The sequence below is a fragment of the Aegilops tauschii genome, chromosome 2 (genome assembly GCF_002575655.3).
Source record: "Aegilops tauschii subsp. strangulata cultivar AL8/78 chromosome 2, Aet v6.0, whole genome shotgun sequence".
In the NCBI taxonomy this organism is placed as follows: Eukaryota; Viridiplantae; Streptophyta; class Magnoliopsida; order Poales; family Poaceae; genus Aegilops; species Aegilops tauschii.
Genome location: NC_053036.3, coordinates 522,197,065 through 522,223,228, shown reverse-complemented (window position 1 = coordinate 522,223,228; position 26,164 = coordinate 522,197,065).

Sequence of the window (26,164 nt, the reverse complement as noted above, 5' to 3'; positions counted from 1 at the left end):
AAAGGAACTTTATCACTAGAAGCTTCCCCCTTATCGGAGTTAGCATCCGCCACCTTGTTAGTGGGAGCGACCACTTCCAACGGGTGCGGTGGATAACTTAAGTCCATCAAGAAACTCTTTGAACATGCCTTTGACCTCGGTCATCATGGAGCTTTTCAATGTGTCCAAAGCAGCATTGAATTCCTCACGTGAGACCAGGGATCCCCCATCGGCCGTAGACGAAGAAGGATTCACACCGGGGTGCTCCTCCTCACTGTCTACGGTGTCAACCATACTCTTCGGACGGTAAGTCCTTAATAAAGAGACAAGCATCTGATACCAATTGAAAGGATCGATATAGTTGACTAGAGGGGGGTGAATAGGCAACTAACAATTTTTAGCTTTTCTTTACCAAATTAAACTTTGCATCAAAGTAGGTTGTCTAGATATGCAACTAGGTGAGCAACCTATATGATGCAGCAACAACAAGCACACAAGCAAGCAATGGATAGAACACAATATAAGCTTGCACAAGTAAAGGTGATAGATAAAACAAAGTTGAGTCGATGGAGATGAGGATGTGTTATCGAAGTTCCTTCCCTTTGAGGGGAAGTACGTCTCCGCTGGAGCGGTGTGGAGGCACAATGCTCTCCAAGAAGCCACTAGGGCCACCATATTCTCCTCACGCCCTCACACAATGCTAGATGCCATGATTCCACTATTGTGCCCTTGGAGGCAGCGATCGAACCTTTAGAAACAAGGTTGGGGCAATCTCCACAACTTAATTGGAGGCTCCCAACGACACCACGAAGCTTCACCCCAATGGACTATGGCTCTGCGGTGACCTCAACCGTCTAGGGTGCTCAAACACCCAAGTGTAACAAGATCCACAAGGGATTAGTGGGGGGAATCAAATTTCTCTTGGTGGAAGTGTAGATCGAGGCCTTTGTCGGTTTCAAAACCGGCGGATCTCGGGTAGGGGGTCCCGAACTGTGCGTCTAAGGCTAATGGTAACAGGAGGCGGGGGACACAATGTTTACCCAGGTTCGGGCCCTCTCTATGGAGGTAATACCCTACTTCCTGCTTGATTGATCTTGATGAATATGAGTATTACAAGAGTTGATCTACCACGAGATCGTAATGGCTAAACCCTAGAAGCCTAGCCTATGAGATTATGATTGTTGTTGTCTCTACGGACTAAACCCTCCGGTTTATATAGACAACGGAGGGGGCTAGGGTTAGACAAAGTCGGTTAAAGAGAAAAGGAATCTACATATCCGAATGGCCAAGCTTGCCTTCCACGCAAAGGAGAGTCCCATCCGGACACGGGAAGAAGTCTTCTATCTTGTATCTTCATAACCCAACAGTCCGGTCCACGCATATAGTCCGGCTGTCCGAGGACCCCTTAGTCCAGGACTCCCTCAGTAGCCCCTGAACCAGGCTTCAAGGACGATGAGTCCGGCGCGTAGATTGTCTTCGGCATTGCAAGGCGGGTTCCTTCTTCGAATACTTCAAAGTAGATTTTGAACACAAGAATCGTATCCGGCTCTGCAAAACAAGTTCCACACACAACCGTTGAGAGTATAACATTTCACGAGTCCAATCCGCTGAATTTTTTTGTAGCGTGACATTACGTCATCACCCGGCCATTATTTTGAATCGTTTTCTAGCCTGCCACTCCATGTTTCGAGAGGAGGTTTTTATTGGCACGTCTTATCAAAGCAGAGATTGTGTCCCCTTATTGCGGGATTTTCATCAACACGGGCGTGGGTAACCCAACCATTCTGTTGGCATGATTCCTTGGGAATAGGCATGTTTTAAGGCCGCGGAGGGGACGTTTGATATTCGTCGCCTTTATAAAGGGGCTAAGGCCGGTCCTTTTCCTCCCACGCCAATCCTTTCCTCCACCTCCCACCTCAAGTTCCAACACCCAAGGGTCAATCCAGTCGCTTCGAGCTCCCAGCCATGTCCATACTGTAACACCCACGATGCGGCTATATCTCCCACGTGTCGAGGCACGACTTAGCGGCATAACCGCATTGTAGGTATTGTCGCAAGAAGGGTCATCTTCACACAATCCCATGTAATGAACAAGAATGGGATAAAGAGAGTTGGCTTACAATCACCACTTCACACAATACATAAATTAAATCATACATCATCCAAAATCCACACATAGACCAACTACGGTCAAAACCAAATGAAAAGAAGATAACCCCAAATGCTAGATCCCCGATGGTCCCAACTGGACTCCACTACTGATCATCAGAAAACGAAACATAGTAACAACCACGGTCCTCGTCGAACTCCCACTTGAGCTCGGTTGCGTCATCTGCATAGGTATCCTCGACACCTGCAACTGTTTTGGTAGAATCTGTGAGTCACGAGGACTCAGCAATCTCTCACCCGCGAGATCAAGACTATTTAAGCTTGTAGGTAGGAAAGGGGTAATATGGTGGAGCTGCAGCAAGCACTAAGCATATATGGTGGCTAACATACGCAAGTGAGAGCGAGATCAGAAGCAACGCATCGGTCGAGAAACTAGACGTGATCAAGAAGTGATCCTGAAACTACTTACGTTCATGCATAACTCAGACCGTGTTCACTTCCCGGACTCCGCCGAGAAGAGAACATCACGGTTACACACGCGATTGATGCATTTTAATTAAGTCAAGTGTCAAGTTATCTACAACCGGACATTAACAAATTCCCATCTGCCTCATAACCGCGGGCACGGCTTTCGAAAGATAATACCCTGCAGGGGTGTCCCGACTTAGCCCATTATAAGCTCTCACAGTCAATGAAGGATATACCTTCTCCTGGGAAGACCCGATCAGTCTCGGAATCCCGGGTTACAAGACATTTCGACAATGGTAAAACAAGACCAACAAAGCCGCCCGATGTGCCAACAAATCCCGATAGGAGCTGCACATATCTCGTTCTTAGGGCACACCGGATGAACACTACGTACAACTAAAACCAGCCCTCAAGTTTCCCTGAGGTGGCGCTGCAAGTGGCTCTAGTTTGGACCAACACTCGAAGGAGCACTGACCCGGGGGGTTAAATAAAGATGACCCTTGAGTCTGGAGAACCCAAGGGAAAAAGGCTTAGGTGGCAAATGGTAAAACCAAGGTTGGGCCTTGCTGGAGGAGTTTTATTCAAAGTGAACTGTCAAGGGGGTCCCATAAATCACCCAACCGCGTAAGGAACGCAAAATCAAGGAACATAACACCGGTATGACAGAAACTAGGGCGGCAAGAGTGAAACAAAACACCAGGCATAAGGCCGAGCCTTCCACCCTTTACCAAGTATATAGCTGCATTAATTAAATAAGAGATATTTTGATATCCCAAAATATCCATGTTCCAACATGGAACCAACTTCCTCTTCACCTGCAACTAGCAACGCTATAAGAAGGGCTGAGCAAAGCGGTAACTTAGCCAAACAACGGTTTGCTAGGAAAAGATGGTTAGAGGCTGACATGGCAATATGGGAGGCATGATAAACAGGTGGTAGGTAGCACAAGCATAGCATTAGAGCGAACAACTAGCAAAGCAAAGATAGAAGTGATTTCGAGGGTATGGTTATCTTGGCTGCAAAGTTCTCAGAGTTGTCGAAAGCTTGATCCTCGTTCACGTACTCAACAGGTTCCTCGTTCACGAACTCGTCTCCCGGCTCTACCCAAAGCAAAAACACAAGCAATAGAACCACAATCAATCACGGTGCAATGCGCAAGCAACATGATGCAATACATGGCATGATATGCGAGATGTGATATGTAATGCATATGCGTGCTCCGGAAGGAAAGATGATGAAGAAGGCATCAACTTGGCAAACCAAGTATGCCGCTGAAAAGAGGAGATGATTTCGGTTGAAATAGATATAAAGATCACCGGAAACGGATGCACGGTTTGCAAATGACAAGCAAAACAAGAATGACACAATTCTGCGATTATCAGCATGATAGCACTTAGAATACATCAAGAAACTATGCTACAGCACCACAACATAGCAACAAAGCATACTGCAGTGATCTACAGGAGATGGTAGACAAAAGATGAACACTGAGCTACGGCTAGATCACTACATAACAGGTTCAAACAAGCATGGCAAAAGTGCAAAAGATATCAGCATTACAGACGTAGTGAAAATACTAACATGCCAGAAATAACATCAGGAAGCCATGTTTAGAGCAAGCAAACAACATGCTATAGGAACTTATGAGATCAAAACAAGGCATGACATTAATCTACTCAGAGCATAGAACAAAAGTCCCTTACTGACTATGAGCCAAAAAGGCACAGAAGATATGATGGCACCCATGTAAACATAGCAAGTTCCGTTAACAGATTCAGACTTGGCAGAAAAACAGAGCATGGCATAAACAGCATTATGATGGCATCTTTGCAAGCTCGATTCACTCATCACAAAGCATTTCATGACAAAACAAGCATACCAACAGCAAGATGACATGTTCATGAAGCTAACCATGGCAAGAGCAAGTTAATAGCATGCTTGGATCACTAGCAACAACCATGGCAAAATTGAATATCATGTTAACATTCTGCCAGGAACATTTTATAGCAAAGGTAGAGCAAGATTGCGACATTCTAGGGCACTCCATAATTACAAACAAGGGCATGGATGGATAGAGCATAACCATATGTACAAAACATCATTATTGAAGTATCTCAAAATAATCATGGATCTTACTGTAGCATCAAGTTTACATGGCATCAAAATAACAGCAGGTAAAAGACAGCAAAATCCAAAGTCCCTGAAAACAGCAACATTGTGGAGGCTCATGCTCATAAGATGCACACATCAAATGCAACAAAAATGACAAATCATCATATTCTGATAAGTAACAGCAGCAAACATCATATAGCACTCTTGCATCAGAGATTTGGGCACCCAGATGAGACTAAATGAGCATGCCACAATGGAACAAAGTGAAGAGCATCTCCTGATGAACATTTTGATATATCACACGCACCAAACGGAGCAGTATGCATGGAGATATGATGCGATGAACATGGCCAAAAAATATATCACAAAATGACTTTGAAGAATTTCGGGGTCAACCCGTTGGTCCAGCTCTGGATCGCGCGGAATCCGAGGATGGCCTGGATCTCGCCGGAGAACGGAGGCCGGAGTGGAGGGGGAGGTCGCCGGGGGTCGGGCCGGTCGGGTCCGGCCGGCTACTCGCCGGAGATGGCGGCGGACGGGCGGAGGCGGACGGGCGGGGCGCGCCGGGGCTCGGGCGCGGCGGCGGCGACGGCCGGCGAGGTCCGGCGGCCGGGTCGAGGCGGCGGGGACCGGCGAGCGGCGGCTGAGCCCTGCGAGAGGCGGCGGCGGGAGGCGATGGGCCGCGGGGGCCAGCCTCGGGCCCAGGCGGGCCGGCGGCGCGGGAGGCCGGAGGCGATGACGTGGCGCGTCCCGATTGGGCGCGGGCAGCGGCGGGAATTTGTCCGGCGCGGACCGGACGCGTTCGGCGGCAGAGAGGGAGCGGGGATAGGGTTGGACTGCGCGAAAAATCCGGGGGGAGCACATATTTATAGGTAGAGGGAGCTAGGAGACTCCAAATGAGGTGCGGTTTTCGCCCACACGATCGTGATCCAACGACGGAGAGCATGGAAGTGACTTAGATGGGTTATTGGCCTGTTTTGGAGGGTGTTGGGCTGCAACACTCAAAAGGCCTTCGCGGTTACCCGGTTAACCGTTGGAGCATCAAACGACCTCCAAATGGCACGAAACTTGACAGGTGGTCTACTGGTGGTGTACCAAGGCCACTTGTCAAGGCTCGGTCCATTCCGAGAACGTTTGACACCCGCTCACGAAAAGCGACAAGAGGGGTGCGCCGGTGCATGTGGGAGTGTCGGATTGCAAAACAGACAACGGGGAAAATGCTCGGATGCATGAGACGAACACGGATGCAAATGAGATGCACATGATGGCATGATATGAAATGCATGACATGAGCAAAATGCAAAACGAAGACAAAACCCGACCACGGAGGGAATATCATAGCACATAGTCGAAAATGGCAAGAGTTGGATTTACAAATATGCAAAGTCGCATCCGGGGTGTTACAACACTCCACCACTACAAGAGGATCTCGTCCCGAGATCTAGGACTGAAAGAACTCTGGATATTCGGAACGGAGGTGGTCCTCGCGTTCCCAGGTGGCTTCTCGATCGGAATGGTGTGACCACTTCACTTTCAGAATTTGATTGACTTGTTGCGAGTCTTGCGCTCAGTTTCTTCAAGAATAGCAACGGGGTGCTCATTGTAGGACAGATCTTCTTGGAGGTCAATCTCTTCGAAGTTGATGGTACGCTCAGGCGTCTTGAAGCACTTGCGAAGCTGTGACACGTGAAACACATCATGCACATTCGCGAAGTTGGAGGGAAGTTCAAGTTGATAGGCGAGGTCGCCTCTTTTGCCAATGATCTTGAAGGGCCCACGTATCTAGGGGCAAGCTTCCCTTTGATACCGAAGCAACGAGTGCCTTTCATTGGAGAGACGCGGAGGTAGACATGGTCTCCGATTTCAAAAGCCACATCACGGTGCTTGTCATCATAATAGCTCTTCTGGCACGATTGCGCGGCTTTGAGATTCTCACGAATGACTTTGCACATTTCTTCGGCTTCTGTGATCAAGTCATTGCCAAGAAGTTGGCGTTCACCTGTCTCGGACCAATTGAGAGGAGTACGGCACTTCCTGCCATATTGAATTTTGAATGGGGCCTTGCCCGCACTTGCTTGGAAGATGTTGTTGTAGGAGAACTCGGCATATGGAAGACAATCTTCCCACTTCATGCCAAAGGAAATGACACAAGCCCTGAGCATATCTTCAAGGATTTGATTGACTCGCTCGACTTGGCCACTTGTTTGAGGATGGAAAGCTATGCTGAAGCGAATGTTGGTGCCCATCGCCTTCTGGAAGGAGTCCCAGAACTTAGAAGTGAAGATGCTTCCATGATCTGTAGAAATCACTTGTGGAATTCCGTGCAAGGAGACAATCCTGGAGGTGTATAGCTCTGCCAACTGAGCTGCTGTGATAGATTCCTTGATAGGAAGAAAATGAGCCACTTTTGTAAGCTTGTCAATGACAACAAACATGGCATCATTTCCACGCTTGGACTTAGGAAAACCAGTCACGAATTCCATCTCGATATGATCAAACTTCCATTCTGGAATAGCAAGAGGTTGGAGGAGACCAGCTGGTCGTTGGTGTTCTGCTTTCACCCTTCGGAAGACATCACATTCATTCACGAATTGAGCAATTTCTCGCTTCATTCGAGTCCACCAATACGACTACTTGAGGTCATGGTACATCTTCGTACTTCCAGGATGAATGGATAAAAGGGAATTGTGTGGCTCGTTCATAATGACTTTTCTCAGATCGCCTTTAGGAACCACAATTCGATCCTCGAAGAAAAGAGTATCTTTGTCATCAATGTGGAAACACTTGTATTTGGAAATGCCCTTGTCGATACCACGTTTCACCTTTTTCACCATGGCATCCAGGAGTTGTGCCTCACGAATTTGGTCTTCCAAAGTTGGAGTGACTAGGAGGTTGGCAAGAAAACCTTGAGGAACAACTTGACGATTGAGTTTGCGGAAGGCTTCACAGAGGTCCGGTTGAAAAGGCTTGAGAATTAAGCTGTTGCAATAAGCCTTTCTGCTCAAAGCATCTGCAATTACATTGGCCTTGCCTGGAGTATATTCAATGCTTGGGTTGTACTCCTGAATCATTTCGACCCATCGAGTTTGCCTGAGGTTGAGGTTGGGTTGAGTGAAGATATACTTGAGGCTCTTGTGATCGGTGAATATGTCCACTTTCCTTCCCAACAAGAGATGTCTCCATGTTATCAATGCATGGACAACTGCCGCCAACTCAAGACCGTGAGTGGGGTAGTTCTTTTCGTTGGGCTTCAACTGATGAGAGGTATAAGCCACAACTTTCTTCTCTTGCATCAACACAGCACCGAGACCTTGAAGAGAAGCATCACAGAAAACTTCGAATGGCTTGGATTCGTCAGGAGGAGTCAAGACAGGAGCTGTGACAAGCTTCTCTTTGAGAGTGTTGAAAGCAAAGTCACACTCAGGCATCCAGACATACTTGACATGCTTCTGGAGGAGGTTGGAAAGAGGATTTGCAATCTTAGAGAAGTTCTCAACGAATCTTCGGCAATAGCTTGCAAGACCAAGGAAACTGCGGAGCTGCTTGACATTCTGAGGAGGTTCCCAATTCACAACTGCAGACACCTTCTCGGGATTAACAGCGATGCCCTTGGCGGAGATGATATGACCAAGGTAAAGAACTTCATCAAGCCAGAACTCACATTTGGAAAACTTCGCATAGAATTGATGCTCTCTGAGCTTGTCGAGCACCAATCGCAAATGTATGGCATGATCCTTCTTATTCTTGGAGAAGACCAAGATATCATCGAGATACACCAGGACGAATTCATTGGTGTAGGGGTTGAAGATGAAGTTCATCATTCGTGAGAATGTTGGAGGAGCATTGACAAGGCCGAAAGACATGACAGTATATTCATAAGAACCAAAGCTTGTTCTGAATGCTGTCTTGGGAATATCTTGTTCACGAATGCGAATCTGATGATAACCCATACGAAGTTCAAGCTTGGAGAATACTTTAGCACCCTTAAGTTGCTCGAATAGCTCATTGATGTTGGGAAGTGGATACTTGTTCTTGATTCTCTTCTTGTTCAATGGACGGTAATAGACGCAAAGTCGGTCCGTGCCATCCTTCTTCTGGACAAAAAGAACTCCACAACCCCATGGAGAAGAACTCTGTCTGATCAAACCCGGACGCTCTTGTTCACCGAGCTGTTTCTTCAATTCTTTCAGCTCCTTGGGTCCAAGCTTGTAAGGACGCTTGCAAACGGGTTCCGTGCCAGGCTCAAGATCGATAACGAATTCGACTGGCCGGTGAGGAGGCATACCCGAAAGCTCTTCTGGAAAGACATCTTGGTACTCACAAACGACTGGAATCTGAGAAATAGCATCCAACTCGCCCTTCTCATTGAGAGAAAACAACCGAATGGTTTCGTCACGAGTGGCATAGATGATAACATCCTCAGAAGAGTGTGTCAATTGAATCTCTCTGGCAGCACAATCAAGCTGAGCCTTGTGCTTATAAAGCCAGTCCATCCCGAGAATTAGATCAATATCAGAGTCACCAAGAACAATTGGTTTTGCCAGAAATCTATAGTCGCCCATCTTGATAGAAACATCCGGGACGCAATTATTAGATGACATTTGCTTACCCAGGGACACAATTTTCAACGGGATAGGAATCATTTCCGTCACAAACTCATGCTTGGCAACAAAAGGTCTTGAGATGAAACTATGCGATGCACCAGTATCGAATAAAACTTTTGCAGGAATATCATTAACTGAGAGATTACCCATTATCACATTAGTAGATTCCTCCGCTTGCACTGCATTCATCATGTTCACCTTTGCAGACTTGGGATTATGCTTGACCACTGCATTGCTTGCTGAACGAATAGGAGGAGGAGGCGGAAGGCGCCTTTGGTTGAAGCACTTGTTCGCATAGTGACCTTTCTGCTGACACTTGTTGCAAGTCACCTCTGAGAGCGGACGATGATAAGGAGCATTTGACCTTGGAGCTTGATTCTGAGGCTTGTTCTGATGAGCTGGGTTGGGTGGGTGGGAAGACCATGGCCACCTTTGATCTTTTGCTGGAAAGGCTGACGAAACAGAGGAGGAGGAAGCCAAAACTTCTGTTGCTTAGCAGCCACTTGAGAAGAAGAAGATTGAACTGCATCCCTGATTCTCTTCTTAGAAGCCTCACACTTGAGCTGAGCACCTTCTTGCTTGAGGGCCATGTTATAGAATTGATCAAACTGAGTAGGCTCCACAAGAACAAAAGCTAACTGCGGATCCTCTCTAAGGCCACCTCTGAAGTGATAGATCATGCTCTTTTCATCAGGAACGTCTTGTTTAGCGAAGCGAGCAAGTTTCTGAAACTGGATGTTGTATTGATACACAGACATATTGCCTTGCTTGAGATTGCGGAACTCCTCACACTTGCTCTCAACAACAATGGTGGGAATGTGGTGAGCTTTGAAGTCCCGACAGAAGTCAGTCCAAGTGATCACACGAGCTCCTCTGGAATCTTTGTATTGTTGATACCAATCAGCGGCTTGGTCTTTGAGTTGAAAGGAAGCGAACTTGACGTAGTCCTCAGGCCTGACATTGCTACATTCAAAATGCTTGTTGATATCCATGAGCCAATCATCGGCGTCTGTGGCTTCGGCACAGTAGCTGAAAGACTTGGGCTGATTTGCAAGGAACTGGTTGAGGGTAGCAAACTGAGGCTGATGGTTGAACTACCCTTGACCTTGATTCCCTTGATTGCCTTGGCCTTGGTTTCACTCTTGCATTAGCTGAATCAGCAACTGAGCGTTGGCGTTTGTGGCTGCCATCAAAGCTTGCCATGCCTGCGGAGGCAGAGGTGGTGGTGGAGGGTTCTCCTGACTTCCATCATTGCGATCCGGATTCTGACGCGTTGGCGGAGCCATCCTGAAGAGGGTGACATCCGTTAGCATCTTGATAGACAGGTAGACAAGTTGAATCAACGGATAGAAATTGCAACATATAGTCTTCACAATAAACATTCGAACAAGGATGAACGAATGAATTCCAAAGCTAACATCACACGTCCATTAAGGTGAGAAGCCACTTGATAAGAGATTGATGAATGAAATAACAAGGTACAACTGGAACAAATAAGTGGTAAGGATTACCAAATCACAAACCAAATATCTACGGGGAGAAATGCTAAGAGCTACTTGAATCCCACCTATAAACTCCTGAAACTTTCTGGTAATGCAATCTGGTGTTGGGGATACAGGGGACACAAAATATATCACCCAAACTAGCAATCCCTAGATCCAGCTGTATCCATCCGTCAACACATAACCAAGAAATCTTCGGAAATTGTGTAGCTCAACCTTCAAAAAGCATCCGTTATACGAGTTATGGCAATACTCCCGAACTCCTACCCCAGTACTGGGTGGCGTCGAGGTGATCTCACCAACAACCGCATAAAAGAGATTTTCGATGTCGGCGAAACTCAGGTATTCCAGAACTGCAACGATAAAATTGTGACGACAACACCTCAGAGCTCAAGTCCCCGGGAGACTGCCACAACCCCTAAATGTTAGGAGGCACCAAGAACAATCTTCTCGTCACAAAACCATCGGAACGATTCCAAGATACCCGCGTGATCCTAAATTTTTTTTAGTGAAATTTGAGGAGAGAAGAGTCAAAACTTCTATGTCAGGAGACCTCACCAGAGCGACGAAGGGACTGAGGAGTAAAAAGAATCCTGCTCTCCGATATATATAATCCTAAGACTCAAAACATTTTTGTTCTAGACTCAACAATGCCAGCGATTCGATCAAGCAGGGGGCTCCTAAGTCGGGGATGGCTCCGATTACCAACTTGTAACACCCACGATGCGGCTATATCTCCCACGTGTCGAGGCACGACTTAGAGGCATAACCGCATTGTAGGTATTGTCGCAAGAAGGGTCATCTTCACACAATCCCATGTAATGAACAAGAATGGGATAAAGAGAGTTGGCTTACAATCGCCACTTCACACAATACATAAATTAAATCATACATAATCCAAAATCCACACATAGACCGACTACGGTCAAAACCAAATGAAAAGAAGATAACCCCAAATGCTAGATCCCCGATCGTCCCAACTGGACTCCACTACTAATCATCAGGAAACGAAACATAGTAACGACCACGATCCTCGTCGAACTCCCACTTGAGCTCGGTTGCGTCATCTGCATAGGTATCCTCGGCAACTGCAACTGTTTTGGTAGAATCTGTGAGTCACGAGGACTCAGCAATCTCTCACCCGCGAGATCAAGACTATTTAAGCTTGTAGGTAGGAAAGGGGTAATATGGTGGAGCTGCAGCAAGCACTAAGCATATATGGTGGCTAACATACGCAAGTGAGAGCGAGAACAGAAGCAACGCATCGGTCGAGAAACTAGAAGTGATCAAGAAGTGATCCTGAAACTACTTACGTTCATGCATAACTCAGACCGTGTTCACTTCCCGGACTCCGCCGAGAAGAGACCATCACGGTTACACACGCGATTGATGCATTTTAATTAAGTCAAGTGTCAAGTTCTCTATAACCGGACATTAACAAATTCCCATCTGCCTCATAACCGTGGGCACGGCTTTCGAAAGATAATACCCTGCAGGTGTGTCCCAACTTAGCCCATTATAAGCTCTCACGGTCAACGAAGGATATACCTTCTCCCGGGAAGACCCGATCAGTCTCGGAATCCCGGTTTACAAGACATTTCGACAATGGTAAAACAAGACCAGCAAAGCCGCCCGATGTGCCGACAAATCCCGATAGGAGCTGCACATCTCTCGTTCTCAGGGCACACCGGATGAACACTATGTACAACTAAAACTAGCCCTCAAGTTTCCCCGAGGTGGCGCTACAAGTGGCTCTAGTTTGGACCAACACTCGAAGGAGCACTGGCCCGGGGGGTTAAATAAAGATGACCCTTGAGTCTGGAGAACCCAAGGGAAAAAGGCTTAGGTGGCAAATGGTAAAACCAAGGTTGGGCCTTGCTGGAGGAGTTTTATTCAAAGCGAACTGTCAAGGGGGTCCCACAAATCACCCAACCGCGTAAGGAACGCAAAATCAAGGAACATAACACCGGTATGACGGAAACTAGGGCGGCAAGAGTGGAACAAAACACCAGGCATAAGGCCGAGCCTTCCACCCTTTACCAAGTATATAGATGCATTAATTAAATAAGAGATATTGTGATATCCCAAAATATCCATGTTCCAACATGGAACAAACTTCCTCTTCACCTACAAGTAGCAACACTATAAGAAGGGCTGAGCAAAGCGGTAACTTAGCCAAACAACGGTTTGCTAGGAAAGGATGGTTAGAGGCTGACATGGCAATATGGGAGGCATGATAAATAGGTGGTAGGTAGCGCAAGCATAGCGTTAGAGCGAACAACTAGCAAAGCAAAGATAGAAGTGATTTCGAGGGTATGGTCATCTTGCCTGCAAAGTTCTCAGAGTTGTCGAAAGCTTGATCCTCGTTCACATACTCAATAGGTTCCTCATTCACGAACTCGTCTCCCAGCTCTACCCAAAGCAAGAACACAAGCAATGGAACCACAATCAATCACGATGCAATGTGCAAGCAACATGATGCAATACATGGCATGATATGCGAGATGTGATATGCAATGCATATGCGTGCTACGGAAGGAAAGATGATGAACAAGGCATCAACTTGGCAAACCAAGTATGCCGCTGAAAAGAGGAGATGATTTCGGTTGAAATAGATATAAAGATCACCGGAAACGGATGCACGCTTTGCAAATGGCAAGCAAAACAAAAATGACACAATTCTGCGATTATCAGCATGATAGCACTTAGAATACATCAAGAAACTATGCTACAGCACCCCAACATAGCAACAAAGCATACAGCAGTGATCTACAGGAGATGCTAGACAAAAGATGAACACTGAGCTACGGCTAGATCACTCCATAACAGGTTCAAACAAGCATGGCAAAAGTGCAAAAAATATCAGCATTACAGACGTAGTGAAAATACAAACATGCCAGAAATAACATCAGGAAGCCATGTTTAGAGCAAGAAAACAACATGCTACAAGAACTTATGATAGCAAAACAAGGCATGGCATGAATCTAGTCAGAGCATAGAACAGAAGTCCCTTATTGACTATGAGCCAAAAAGGCACAGAAGATATGATTGCACCCATGTAAATATAGCAAGTTTCGTTAACAGATTCAGACGGCAGAAAAACAGAGCATGGCATAAACAACATTATGATGGCATCTTTGCGAGCTCGATTCACTCATCACAAAGCATTTCATGAAAAAACAAGGATACCAACAGAAATATGACATGTTCATGAAGCTAACCATGGCAAGAGCAAGTTCATAGCATGCTTGGATCACTAGCAACAACCATGGCAAAATTGAATATCATGTTAACATTCTGCCAGGAACATTTTATAGCAAAAGTAGAGCAAGATTGCGACATCCTAGGGCACTCCATAATTACAACCAAGGCATGGATGGATAGAGCATAGTCATATGTACAAAACATCCTTATTGAAGTATCTCAAAATAATCATGGATCTTACTGTAGCATCAAGTTTACATGGCATCAAAATAACAGCAGGTAAAAGACGGCAAAATCCAGTGTCCCTGAAAATAGCAACATTGTGGAGGCTATTTTGCATGCTTGTGCTAGTCATCACATAGATCACAAAAATACATGGCAAGCACCCATGTAAAGATGGCATGGCATAGTTCAACACACATGTGGAGCTCATACTCATAAGATGCACACATCAAATGCAACAAAAATGACAAATCATCATATTCTGATAAGTAACAGCAGCGAACATCATATAGCACTCTTGCATAAGAGATTTGGGCACCCAGATGAGACCAAATGAGCATGCCACAATGGAACAAAGTGAAGAGCATCTCCTGATGAACATTTTGATATATCACACGCACGAAACGGAGCAGTATGCATGGAGATATGATGCGATGAACAGGGCCAAAAAATATATCACAAAATGACAGAAGAATTTCGGGGTCAACCCTTTGGTCCAGATCTGGATCGCGCGGAATCCGAGGATGGCCTGGATCTCACCGGAGAACGGAGGCCGGAGTGGAGGGGGAGGTCGCCGGGGGTGGGGCCGGTCGTGTCCGGCCGGCTACTCGCCGGAGATGGCGCCGGCGGACGGCGGCGGAAGGGCGGAGGCGGACGGGCGGGGCGCGCCGGGGCTCGGGCGCGGCGGCGTGCCGCGGCGGCGGCGTGCCGCGGCGGCGGCGACGGCCAGCGAGGTACGGCGGCCGGGTCGAGGCGGCGGGGACCGGCGAGCGGCGGCGGCGCCCGGCGGGAGGCGGCGGCGGGAGGCGATGGGCCGCGGGGGCCGGCCTCGGGCCCAGGCGGGCCGGCGGCGCGGGAGGCTGGAGGCGATGACGTGGCGCGTCCCGATTGGGCGCGGGCGGCGGCGGGGATTTCTCCGGCGCGGACCGGACGCGTCCGGCGGCGGAGAGGGAGCGGGGCTAGGGTTGGACTGCGCGAAAAATCCGGGGGGAGCACATATTTATAGGTAGAGGGAGCTAGGAGACTCCAAATGAGGTGCGGTTTTCGCCCACACGATCATGATCCAACGACGGAGAGCATGAAAGTGACTTAGATGGGTTATTGGGCTGTTTTGGATGGTGTTGGGCTGCAACACTCAAAAGGCCTTCGCGGTTACCCGGTTAACCGTTGGAGCATCAAACGACCTCCAAATGACACGAAACTTGACAGGTGGTCTACCGGTGGTGTACCAAGGCCACTTCGCAAGGCTCGGTCCATTCCGAGAACGTTTTACACCCTCTCACGAAAAGCGACAAGAGGGGTGCGCCGGTACATGTGGGAGTGTCGGATTGCAAAACGGACAACGGGGAAAATGCTCGGATGCATGAGACGAACATGTATGCAAATGAGATGCACATGATGGCATGATATGAAATGCATGACATGAGCAAAATGCAAAACGAAGACAAAACCCGACCACAGAGGGAATATCATAGCACATAGCCGAAAATGGCAAGAGTTGGAGTTACAAATATGGAAAGTCGCATCCGGGGTGTTACACGTACCCAGCCTTCAAGGCCGGTGGATGGCCTCTTCTATCACAGAGGAGGATATCTCGAAGCTCAGGGAGGCAAGATACTTGACTGCAGAAATCCTCCACAGGCTTCCTGCTCAAGGGCAGGTTATTCCAACTACCAAATCCAATGAGAGGGTCATGTTTATCTCTCACTTCCTCTGAGGGCTTGGGTTTGCTCTTCATCCCTTCGTTCGAGGGCTCATGTTTTATTATGGGCTAGATTTTCACGATCTAGCTCCAGACTCCTTCCTTTACATCTCGGCATTTATCATCACATGTGAGGCCTTCCTCCGTATTTCCCCACACTTCGGCTTATGGCTTAAGACCTTTAACGTGAAACCGAAGGTAATCGACGGGAAACAAGCGGAGTGCGGAGGCGCTTCAATAAGCAAACTTACCACTTCTCCTTGGCCAAAGGGCTCCTACGCAGAATCTTCTGACTTATGGCAACGGGAGTGGTTTTACATTACCGAACCCCATGGTAAAAAGTGGGCAGCTACACCTGCATTTCGACCTGGCCCTCCTTTACAGCTTGCCTCAAAGGGGCTGGATTGGGGATCTATTGATGAAGTGTTGACGTTGCAAAGTTGCATTCGGAGCCTCATTAAAAAGGGCACTGGTCTCACCAATGTAATCCAAGTAATGCTAATTCGTCGGATCCTTCCGTGCCAGCGGCGTTCTCTCCGTATGTGGGAGTTCAATCTGGAAGGTCCACAGACCCTTCAGCACTTCTCCGGCACAATGCTCAGAGGGATGTGGAATTTATTCTTCGGCGCACGAAAATAGTGGCCGGATACTACAGAAGACCTCGGCCTTGACTGCAATCATCCGGATACTCCGGTAAGCACTTGACTCCCGAACACAGTTTAGTCAAATTACTCATAACAATGTACTGATAAAACTCTACTCGGCCAGGGCTGTCTAAAGAAGGCGGAGAGAATTAGGTGTTCGGCTCCACTTCCCGAAGACTCCGCCGATCCGGTGTTAACAAGGATGCTGTCTCTGGCACCATATCAAGTGTCAGCGGGGGAAGATAAGGAGGAGAGCGAAGAGGCCCAAGGTGGCCTCCATTCTGGAGGCACACCAGGCAATTTATCCGGGGAGATTGGAACTTCCCCTTCTGAAGGTGGAAGGAAAGGGCGAGCTGACATCCCTTCTCCTCATGGGAAGAAGAGGACCGCCTCTGAAGACTCGAAGAGAGAAACTTCTAAGCGGGGGAAGGTATCCCAGTCAGGGGGCGACGTTGACATGCAGTCACATTGCAAAGATAGGCCCTTAGCCGAATCGTAAGTGAACCAGGGTGTTTTAAACATGTCCCGTTCTTTCCTGGTCGTGAGGGTAACATTTAAAATATATGTTTGCAGTCCTGCACGCAGCCCTCCTCGACAGTCCTCCTCTTCGGGGTATCTTCTTCCGGAGATGATGGAGAGCGAGACGCCTACTCAAATCTCCCTTCCTGAAAACGCAGATGACGCCGAGGTGTCGTCCCGGATGATCTTTCCCGATCAATGAGTGGCGCAAGGGGCAGTGAAGACTGGGCCCGAAGGTAATGCTTCGGCCACCCAGGGTTCGGGGTGTGCGGCCCTCAAGGGCACCAGCAACAAAAGTCCCGGACTATCGAAGTTCCGAGGGACGACGCAACCTGTTCCGGATCCGGAGGCGCCGGATACATTGATGGACATATTGCAACATGCCTCCGTCTCAGAGGAACATCGTACCTTGATGGGTACGGTGGTTGAAAGAGTTTGGTCCGTGAAAAGCGGATTGAATGAAGCCTTTACGAGCCTACTAAGAGGCTTCGAGGTACGTAGTGTAATTTCAATTATATTATAAATGCAAATTGCACCTGTGTATAGATAATAGCCCCTGAGACTCTGGTTGACATCCAAAGGGAGGTGATCAGAGGATCAAAAATATATGCCCAGGAAATGATCTGACTAATTGAAACACAGGCTGTTACATCTGTGGCAACTGCCCAAGCTACAGAGGTAGCACATCTGAAGCATAAAGTTGATGTAGCGGATGATGACATCATGCTTATTAACAAGCGGCTCGACGAGGCGCAAGGTATGTCTCTGGGGCACTCAGTACATGCTAGTATTATGATATGAGCGTGGCACTGAGAATTTGTACATGCATAACTGCATACAGTGCTGCCGCTATTGAGACCCTTCGGGCTGAACTTGCCCGGGCCAAGGAGCAAGCCAAGATGAGTAATGCGGTTGCCGAAATGGTAGCCGCCAAATTAAAGGCCGAGCAGACTGCTCGGCATCAGTGCGAGGAGAGAATATCAACTATGGCACTTGAGCTAAAGGATGCCACTAGTCGATGCCAAGATCTTGAGAAAGATAACAAAACCAAAGCGACCGATCTTGACAAGGCCTTACAAGAGGCGAAGGAAGCCCGGTCTGAGTCTAGAGCAGCTCGGGAGGAGATCCGACAAGCTGTGGAGATCTCGACTGGTAAGCCCTTTTTATTGCAAACTAAGTTTGGTGATCCGAAGTGTGCCCCACTTAATCAACTGTGGAGTTCTCCAAACGCCTTTTTGGACCTGCCGAAGAGTGCTGCCGATGCGAATCAGTTTTTTCACGCGCAAGAAGGACATGCGACGGAAAAGCTATTTTGGTCGCAATTTGACACGCCAAAGCATCCACTATTGAGCGAACAGATGGCCCAGTGGGCCAAGCTCCACAAGATGTCTGGAACTGCCATGAAGGACGTCATAGCCCGACTGTGGCTGACTGAGCCAATTCTGAATAGTTATTTCGGTTTGGTGCGGCAACTTGTTAATGCGGTGCCGCGTATCGACGCTATTATAGAAGGTGCACGGATGGCCCTTGCCCGTGTCAAGACGTATTGGGCGAAGATGAAGGCCACCGATATTGCAGCGTAGAGTCCACCCGCAGGCAAGGACCCTAACATGCCAGAACATTACTTCGAAGATGTCCTAGAAGGTGCCCGCTTGATAGAGGGTCAGTGCTCGAAAGATGTTATGTTCGAGTGAAGTGTACTGAAATTGTAAAAACAATGTTATGATATGTTTTAAGGCTATGTTTTTATACTTTTTCCCAAAAAGTTTTGGTGCCTCCTGTGCAGCCGTTTGTATATATATAATCTGAGAGTTTGCTAGTCGTCGGCTTTAGCCCCCTCGCGTATAGCGCGGGGGTGTTCGGAAAAGCACTTGATCACACTTGACCCAACGTCTTGGTCCATTAAGGAGGTGTTAGCACGGCGAACCAGGCAATCGGACTATAGGGCTTTAACACTTTCACTTAGCCATAGGAGTTTGACGGCGGGTCTACGATATAGCCCCTGATATGTTCGTGTTTATCCGAAGATGGCGCATTTACATACGTGACCAGAATAACGATCCTTTGTTTAATACGGAGGGAATCGCGAGGATTCCGATGAGTCATCGAGCGGTTGACCAGCTCTCGCCGCATCATGACAGTCAATTTTCGGCTTTCTCTACTGAGGTGTTCATCCGGACGAGCCAGGACACAATTGCAGTAGTTCTCCCTTTACTACCCTAGCCGATATAGCGGAACGTAAGGTAGTAAGCACAGGAGCCGGGCAACCCAACTATTGACCAAAGACATGATTCGGAGCTGATGCATATAAGGCCAAACTCGCGACGCCAAACACTGCCTACAGGTGTCCGTACTTTGCAATATACACCGGGCTGACTACAGCCCCTGGTGATAGACCCTGGTATCAAGGCACGTATGGCAATCCGACGTGGGGAAAGAGCGCAGGTGGTGAGAGCATAAATCTCAAAACACAATACGAACCAAGCTGCTTCTATAACATCCACTTTAGTACGGCGAGCCGTATATTTACAGGTAATGCCGATAACTTTCTTGGACATTTTACATGCTAGGAAAGTATAAAACAAAAAGAGATAAAAAAAGTTTTACACAGGGTCTTAATCTAAAAAGGAAACCTTAATGTGGGGCCCTGCTACACGTCTACGCCTTTTTCTCCGTTGTGAAGTGCCCTTGAAGGGTATAGTCTGATGGCCATCTGTAAAAAGGGAAAAAACCAGGTAAAAGAATCTGGTGTGGCCGTAAGTAAAGCTGGTTCGTTTTAATGAACCGTGAAATATAACTTCTGGAGTCCGAATAGGGTCGAGCCAAACTATGGACTTTTGTGTGCAGTGTGCCTGTCGGATATCGGGTTCCTGCAAAACCCTTAAGGTTCGAACTCTGGGGTGCCCACGAAGATCTTCTCCCTACCGAAACACGGCCACAACCTCGCCGGGATTCTAAGCTAGCACGATGAACAACACAAGAGACACGAGGTTTATGCTGGTTCGGGCCACCGTTGTGGTGTAATACCCTAATCCAGTGTGTGGTGTGGTGGATTGCCTCTGGGGCTCATGATGAAAAGTACAGATGAAGAACAGCCTCATGAGAGGTATTCTTGTGGGTGAGTGGATGAGCTAGGTCTCGGTCAGATTCCAGATGAGATGCCTTCCTACTGTGGTGGCTATCTCTATTTATAGAGGCCCTGGTCCTCTTCCCAAATATTGAGCGGGAAGGGAGCCAACAACAGCCATTTTGAAAGGGGATAGCAAGTACAAGCTATGCTGACTAAAGGTGGTCTTCGACTGCCAAAGGCACTGGCGATGACGCCGTCTTGGGCTCCACGGTGACCTTCGTCCTGCCGTCCTGCTGGTCTTGGTCTCGTTGCACTGATATGGAAACCTTTGCTTGATGCCTCGGTACTCCGCGCCTGCGCTTGCCCCCTTTACACCAAAGAGGAAACGAGGACACTGCGCAGGCTGGCGCCCGCCTGGTCTTGATCGTCATGGCTTGCGTCATGAGCACCTCGCGAGGTACCCCTCTGACGGAGTAATTGACCACGGGTACCCCGAAAACGGCAAGACAATATTTCAAGACATCGGGGATAGCAAAGCCCCTCAGTCCGACTGCCCCGCCTCTCCTGCCGGCTCCCCGTCCGACTGCTCCACCCGGCCGGCTGCCGGCTGCCGACTGCGCCATCTAGCCGGCTGCCCGAGGTCAACTGCAGCTCGACGCGACACCGACGAGACGGCCGTACCCGAGCACTATTCATGTATCACCCTAGCCATCATGTATAGTGTCACTTGTCCCCTGGCACTATTTATGAAGTGACCCAGGGGACAAGCATGACACCCCACCATGCCTAGCCCATGCCCACTACCAAGCTTGCATCCAAAGCTACCCTCTCCTATATAAAGGGGCACACATCCATCCATCCAGGATGGACTCACACACACACCCACAAGCAAGCTAGCTAGCAAGAGAGCTAGCTAGCCATCCATCCACCCATTCCCTCAGGCAAGCATGCCCAAGCACACACATACGGCCACGAGCATGGCCGGCTACTAAAGCATGCCTCGTACATGCATATACGGAGCCAGATGCCTATGGCACTACGCCCAGATACAGCTCCAGGAGCACTTTGTACTGCCCGATGTACACCCCAGATATTTATATACTCAGACATGCAGGAGTAGGGGTATTATCTCTCAGGAGAGCCCCGAACCTGGGTAAACTAGCGCGTGCTACTCGCATACCCGCTCCCGGTCCTATCAGCAGCAGTCTTACCCTCAGACTAAGCCCTTGTGGCATCTGTCGACTGCAAGCCCCCTGTGGGAATACCACGACAATTGGCGCCCATCGTGGGGCGGCACTACTACTATGCAACCACGCTGCTGCTGGTTTCGCAGTCCGGGCGGGACCATCTTCGTCATCTCCGTTATGGCGTCGCTACCATCTCTCCGACCGCGCTCGAGGGCTCGACATCAACTCGCCCCCGGGGCGGCCGCGCGAAGCGGCGCATCCTCGCCGTCGGCCTCGCCATCTTCATCATCTCTGCAGCGGCGTCGCCGTCGTCCCTCTGGTAGCGCTCGGCTGCTCGACATCAACGCGCCCTGGGGCGACCGTGCGGAGCATCGCGTCCTCGCCGTCGGCCGCGGCTCCATCCGCCTCCACCTTCCCCGGGCGCTCCGTTCGCCTCGTCGCCTGCTTGCGCCACTCGAGCGCTGCTCAAGCCTCGCCTCCATCTACTGCTGCTGCTACTTATCGCCCATATACTACCCAAAACACTTCCCTAATGCGAGTTAGACGTGCCTCGTACACAAACCAGACAATGGGCATATACTAGTCAGACTATGGCCATATACCGCTCATACACTTTCCATATAATGGTCAGATAATCCTCGTACACTAGCCGGATAATGGTCAACACAGACATTGCCTTGCCTGTACACGACGCATACACCGGCCCGCCTTCGCTCAGCCCCGCCTATGCGTCCTGCTGCTGCTCGCCGCCCCGAGCACAGGCTCCGCCTCGCTAGCACTGGTGCAGCGGCCGCCCGTTCGCTCCGGTGTGCCTCCACAGACGGGTCCTTCGTCGTCGCGCTCTGAACGTCCATAGCAGTCTCGGTCCGCCCCGCGCGACCTCACCCTCGGCTGGGTCCAACTCGACTGTCCAGCTCGCCGCCTCCATGCGCTCACATCGCGGCCGGCTCCAGGCGCCCGCGCCGCTTCCGAGCCTCCCAGGCCGGCTCCCGCTGCTCGCGTGCCCCGCGTGGCCGGCTGCTGGGCCGAATGTACTCGGCGAACGCGAGGACAGGATGCTCGACCACAGCCGGTTGCCGCCCGGCCCATCCGCCTCCTGGCCCCGCGCCCGACTTCCGCGGCTTCCGCGCGGCCAACCCCGAGCTCAGCCCCTCTGCATCGGCCCGCACCTCCACAAGCATGTGCCCCGGCCGTCGCCTGCGCCCGCCGGCTCCGGATCCCCACCGGGTCGCCTCCGGCCGCGGCCGGGTGCCCCGCACCAACCGGCTCCGGGTCGCATCCGCCTGCGGCCGGGCGCTCGCTCCGGCCGTCTCCGGGTCCCCGCCGGGTCGCCTCCGGCCCACCCTCACGCCGGCCTCTCCACCTCCTGTGCCGGCTCCGGTGGCCGCCCCGTCCGTCACCCCGGCCGCCAGCTCCGCAGGCCGGCCCGACCAACCGCCGTCTCCCCCCTCGACCCGGCCTGCCGGCTGTGCCTGCGCCGGCTTCTGCCGTGTCCGCGCTCGCCGGCTCCGCGCGACGCGGCCGCGCGCCGGTTCCGCGCGACTCGGCGCCGTCCGGCGTCCCCGGCGGCCTCCCACGCTGGCTGGCTCGCGCCCGCACGGCCGGCTCCGCCGCTTGTCAGCCCTGCCCGGCGACCCGGCCGCTTGCCGGCCCCGCCCGCATCCCGGCTAGCCGGCTTGCCGCCCCCCGCGCCGGCTCCGCCCGCATCCCGGCCTCCCGCATGTCGGCTGGCCGCGACCGTGCGGGCTGCGCCCTGCAAGCTCCTCTGCCGGCTGGAGCAAAAGAATGTCAAGAAGCCGAGAAAAAATAGAGAGGCCAGCCGTTGCGCACCCACTACGGCCGCCTGCTGCACCCGCGCATTCTGCTGCCTACAGAGAAAAAGAAGAAAGAGGGGCCGGCTGCCCCAGTGGCCGACTGGAAAAGAGTGGCTGGGTGCTTGAAAAAAAAAGAGAGAAGAGCACCACGTCCGGCTGAGAAAGTGGTCGGGTGCTGAGAAAGAAGAAACGAGTCTGTCCGGCTGCCAGCAGCCGGCGGACGAAGAGAAAAGAGAAGAAAAAGGGCGCTCAGATGCCTCGCCGCCTGGCCGGCTGTGCCAAGCCGGCTCGGGCACGTCCCGCCTCGACTCCTGGCCGATCAGGCCTAATAGGTCGGGCCCCACTTCGAGCACCCGGAGGCTCGAAGGCCACACCCAGCGGGTGCGCCGGCGCGCTCCGCAAGCGCCGAGCCACGCCGGCTGTCTTCGGCAAACTTCGCCTCAACTGCGCCAAAAGCAATGTGAGCTCCTCACCCGCATAATTTTTGCACCACGAAAGTACGGATAATCTCGAGCGATGCTCGGGGCTATCTCTCCGCATTTTATTACAGTTGCATCACTGTTCGCCCCAGCGCCAGCCAGAGTTGGCCCGGAGGCTGGCCGTTTGGCCTGAGACGTTAGTTCCCGCAGACGGCTTAGTAGCGTGCACGGTACCAAAGGCCCACTCTTAGTCACAAACCGCAGAGCAGCTGTCCGGCTAGCAAGAGTGAACGCTGGAGGCCACCCACGTGAAAAACATCCGGGAAGAAAAACCGTTCGGGCGACCCGGTCGTTTCTTTTATGAGTATCTGCTCAGTTAAATCCGCTCCCAGAGTCTGAATATTGTACACTCCACTCCACGGCCCACTCTCAGCCACAGACCGTGGAGCGGCTGTCCGGCAAGCGAGAGCACAAGCCAAAGAGTGGAGGGAACATGAAAAAGATTGAAGGGGGCTCGGACGAAACCGAGTCGGCACCCTCCGCATAAAACTTGCAATGCTAAAAGCAAACATTTGATATATCTGCGCGGACTAACTCTATCTCTTGCATGATCGTTTTTCGTGGGGAAAACCCTCCTCACTCGGAGGCTCGGAGGCTACACCCAGTGGGTGAGCTGGCGCGCCCCCACTGGAAGCAAGCCGCACCGACACCTTCAGTCGGCGGACCCCACGTCCGCGCCCGACAGCACCAGCCTGCGGACTTCGTGTCCGCACCCGGCACCCTCGACGTCATTGTCTGCACCAACAACCGCGAAAAGCCTCCGCCCAACTTTTCCAAGTTGCCCGGAGGCTCGGAGGCTACACCCAGCGGGTGCGCTGGCGCGCCCCCGCCGGAAGCAAGCTACGCCGGCTGCGGCCTGCAGCCGGCCGTCATCGACATTTTCTGCACCAACAAACGTGAAAAGCCTCCGCCCAACTTTTCCAAGTTGCCCGGAGGCTCGGAGGCTACACCCAGCGGGTGCGCTGGCGCGCCCCCGCCCGAAGCAAGTTATGCCAGCTGGGCCTGCAGCAGACCGTCATCGGCATTTTCTACATCAACACCCGCCAAAAAACCTCCGCGCAACTTTGCCAAGTTGCCCGGAGGCTTGGAGGCTACTGACGGAGTAATTGACCACGGGTACCCCGAAGACGGCAAGACAATATTTCAAGACATCGGGTCTAGCAAAGCCCCTTAGTCCGACTGCCCGGCCTCTCCTGCCGGCTCCCCGTCCGACTGCTCCACCCGGCCGGCTGCGGCTGCCGACTGCGCCATCCAGCCGGCTGCCCGAGGTCAACTACAGCCCGACGCGACACCGACGAGACGGCCTTACCCGAGCACTATTATTGTATCACCCTAGCCATCATGTATAGTGTCACTTGTCCCCTGGCACTATTTATGAAGTGACCTAGGGGACAAGCATGACACCCCACCATGCCTAGCCCATGCCCACTACCAAGCTTACATCCTAAGCTACCCTCTCCTATATAAAGGGGCACACATCCATCCATCCAGGATGGACTCACGCACACACCCATAAGCAAGCTAGCTAGCAAAAGAGCTAGCTAGCCATCCATCCACCCATTCCCTCAGGCAAGCATGCCCAAGCACACACATACGGCCACGAGCATGGCCGGCTACTAAAGCATGCCTCGTACATGCATATATGGAGCCAGATGCTTATGGCACTGCGCCCAGATACAACTCCTGGAGCACTTTGTACTGCCCGATGTACACCCCAGATATATATACTCAGACATGCAGGAGTAGGGGTATTATCTCTCCGGAGAGCCCCGAACCTGGGTAAACTAGCGCGTGCTACTCGCATACCCGCTCCCGGTCCTATCAGCAGCAGTCTTACCCTCACACTAAGCCCTTGTGACATCTGTCGACTCGCAAGCCCCCCGTGAGAATACCACGACACCCTCGCCTTGATCTCTCCGCCTCCAAGCGAGCCTGCCTGGTGAGGCCGCCTCTGAGGAGGCCTTGCGTCGTCCCCCCCGTGAGGCTTGGCCCCTCGCGAGGGTCTTGAGCGTTTGTTGATGAAGACAGGCCGTACTGGGCCGCTGGTGAGCCACGTTGCAGGCCGCAGGCAGGCCAGTCTGGGGACCCCCATTTCCAGAACACCGACAGTAGCCCCCGAGCCCAAGGCGCGCTTGGACTTGGCTTAGCAGCGAAGCCAAAGGGCTAGTGCGGAGCGCTGAGGGCCCCAACAGCCTGCGGCCTTGGTCGCCCCGTGGCGGTTGATTGGACGTGGGCGTCTCTGCTTTCCCATGCTGCCTCAGCAACTGCCCGATTTGATGAGACCCTGCTGCATGCAAAAAGAGTCATCATTACCGATGATCGTGGGGGCCGACGGTTGGCCTCCCTTGGGCTATAAATGGGGAGGGGCGAAAGCCCCCGTAGCACATCTCCCCTCGCCCCGCCTGCTTCTTCTTCTTCCTCGCTCCGGTTGCTTGCAGCGTCCCATGGTGCCCGTGAAGAGGTTCTCGGCCGCGGAGAATGGGAAGGCTCGCCAGGAAGGGCCTGGCTCTCCTCCACCCAAGCGCGGCCGTGGCCGTCCCCGTAAGCAT